The sequence below is a fragment of the Liolophura sinensis genome, chromosome 12 (genome assembly GCF_032854445.1).
Source record: "Liolophura sinensis isolate JHLJ2023 chromosome 12, CUHK_Ljap_v2, whole genome shotgun sequence".
NCBI lineage: Eukaryota > Metazoa > Mollusca > Polyplacophora > Chitonida > Chitonidae > Liolophura > Liolophura sinensis.
In genome coordinates this window covers 24769354-24772541 of record NC_088306.1, presented here as the reverse complement: position 1 = coordinate 24772541, position 3188 = coordinate 24769354, and the positions used below count along the sequence as shown (strand labels likewise).

General features: G+C 38.4%; 1 long non-coding RNA gene across 1 annotated transcript; it reads right to left on the bottom strand.

Annotated features, from left to right (window-relative positions):
• Positions 1–371: 371 nt before the first annotated feature.
• Positions 372–1823, bottom strand: LOC135479598 (uncharacterized). Its single transcript, XR_010445867.1, has 2 exons — positions 1313–1823; positions 372–1051 (listed from the first exon to the last, which is right to left on the bottom strand). It is a non-coding gene; the product is annotated as an uncharacterized LOC135479598 (long non-coding RNA).
• Positions 1824–3188: the final 1365 nt, after the last annotated feature.

The following is a 3188-nucleotide window of genomic DNA, read 5'->3' as shown; positions in this document are numbered from 1 at the left end:
AAACAAATTGACCTTACCATGTAACAGTACAAGATTTATTTATTTATTTATTTATTTACTTGGTGTTTTGCGACGTACTCAAGGATGTTTAACTTATACGACGGCGGCCAGCATTATGGTTGAAGAAAATCGGGCAGAGCCCGATGGAAACCCAAGACGCTCCGCATTTTGCTGCCAGACCGCTGTGAGAAACGTCATGATGACAATGATATCATTGTGCTTATGTTAGTACGTTATAGCACCAACGGGGGGAAACATGGTAAATCAAGGAAGTCATTCGTCCAACGTAAAAAATAGTAAAAGTGAAAACGTTCTTCAAAGTTTAACCAGACAGATAAAGTCAAAAAGAAATAAAGGAAAAGCTTCTAACCTCTGAAGGAAATTGCTGCTTTATTTCTATTACATATACAACAAATATTAGTGATAGCAGTTTACTGCAATTAAGTAATACTGCAAACTGAGATATTTTTCAAGGATAGTTGTGTATTTCATGTTTATAAACGTACTGTAGTATTGTCTGTTCTCGAAAGAAGAGAACGAAAGAAGGTCTATAACTGCAAAACAATGCCTAAAACCATGAACGTGTATACATTTGTTTCTATGCTGGACATCTTAATTATATTATTATTGTTAGATCACTGTAATTCTATTGATTTTGCAGGGCTTTTATCATGGTGGTATTTATAAATTTCGACTGCTTTGTGTGAAATAAAGATATTCTGATTATTATAATTATTATTACTGAACACTTCGTTATTTACACTAACATCAAGATTTTGAAAACGGTTTTCTTACACAACAACCGGTATATGTTAGGAGCTGCTTCCTTATTAATGAACAATATAATAGATTAGCTTCCCAGCGCGTTCTATACATGGTTTGTATAACATCGCATGAACTGCCCGCCTTTAAAATGGCGGTAAAGTTATGCACGCTCTCTGCGTGCACGCCACACTTCCGGGTGAGGTACATATGCAGCTGTTACATCCGTCAGTGGACATAAAGAATTCTCCAATGGTGTAAATATGCCCGTTGTACCTACACGTAAAATCTGCAAATAATAAGGGCATCCGTAAGGGCACTCACTTAGTTATTTCGTCATTTAGCTGTTATTTGTGTTGAAAATAATTTTATTACAATGTGTTTGAAAAGACAAAAACTTTCTTTAATTAATATATAGTTACTAGTGTCTATATCAGTACTATGCACTTGTAGAAAGTGTGAGCAAAACTTGTACGATGAACACGATTTTATCTCACTACAGTATAGTGAGAAGTGTATTCTATGTGAGACGATAGAATAAGTGTCTTACTTTCTGGTTGTCCATTAGTACCCAGCAGTAACGCTGCAACAGAATAAGAAAACTGTCATTACACAAGGGAGTTCCTAGGTTTCCGGGTCGTGGTATACATTCTGTACTTGCGATTGTCTTCCCTTATTTGATGACGGTCGGCATGACAGAGGGACACAGACCCCCTTTACAACTTCCGTTTTTCAGTAGGGACGATTGTAGTTCTGTGTATTTTAGGGTGTAAAGTCTTTTTTTGCTGCCAGCCTGCCGTTTTTGGTGTACAGGTGCATGCTTGGTATCAAAATGATGGAAATTGTTTAAGCTTTGGGCAGGTATGAGTTTTAATGATGAACGTTTGAAATTCTGGGCCAGAGGACACAAGGAGACAGGTGGTGATGAGGCTGCGAGTGACGTCCCCTTGGCATTGCTAGGCACCCCTCCCAGCTGCCGGCATGGAAAGGTCCAGATTTTGACGGTCAACCTATGTCAAGATTTTTACAGCTTCTTTCTCACAGGCTGGGCCAGGTATGTACCAAAGCTTATTGGCCTCGGAATGTTTGGGACTGAGCTACAGCGCTAAACGTTAACATTGTCGCTTATGGAAAACTAATGGGGGTCTGTGGCCAGAGGTGGGGATGGGATATGTAGAGTGGATGTGAGGGTGATGGCGGTGTTTGGTTTGGGAGGGGAGGAAGGAGGATGCCTATTTACGTTTCTTCCAGGAAATGTAACTAGATTATGTAGATTGTAGAGAATACAGTCTGGGTGGGGCAAGCATCTAAAATTGTAACAGCAGACTTTGGTCCCACAAACAACCATTTAACCCCTATCATGACGTGATTCTAGCCCATGTACATATATTAACCCTGAAAATGTTAGCTCAAGGAATCGCGTGTTCGAAACCAGCTGTTGCTCACTTTCACTTTTACACCAGAAGGTTCTTTAACTGGAGAGAAGCAGGGTTTTTTGTCGGCTTGATCGAGTTAAATCTCGGCCACGGTCAATAAAATGAAATACTCCTGACAAACAATATGACATGAAATACATATGTTTTAACAGACGAGCTCGTTGAGAAATAGTAGATGGATATCAATGCATTCTGGATGGAAAATATTGCAGTACATAGATCAAATCCGGCAATAGATTGGCAAATGCTTTAGCAATAGTTTGGCAATATTTTGGCAATATGTTGGCAACTGTTTTGGCAATCGTTTGGGACTAGGTTGTCAACTGTTTTGACAATTGTTTGCCAATGGTTTGACAATATGTTGGCAGCTGTTTTGGCAATAGTTTGGCAATAGTCTGGCAATAATGTGGTTGACGATAAACATCATGCTAAAACAGGAGCAGCCTAAATTGGTGATCTTGAATACTTTAACATATCCAAAAGGCCTAGCTGTGGACTGTTGTGTGTGTTTCCTGAGCATCTGCCCCACATAGTAGGTTAGAATCAGTAAACTGGAGGATAAATTAAGAACAATAATGAAAAGATAAATATGTAAAACTATCAACGTACCGCTGACTACAAATATGGCAACCACTACCGGAATTCGAGTCATGGCTTGAAAACTGACCAACTGAAAGTAAAACACAATAAAACTCAGTGTATATGCTCACATGAAAAAAAAATTTAAAAATCTGAAACAGTAACTTTTTTTCTGCCGTTCAAGATAAAAATTCATGTAGGATTAGTTTTACTGTTTGCAAATGTAGATATTTAATATATAATGTAATGGGTTGTTATTGGTAACGACAACACAGCAATGAAAAAATAGTATTACCTTTCTACACCAGGGAATTTGTCTCTTCTCTCAAGCTGCCCTTCGGGTTCAGATGTCGTTGATGTGAATGACTATACAGTGACTTGGTTGCTGAATTTAAAACTTTAAACATCTGT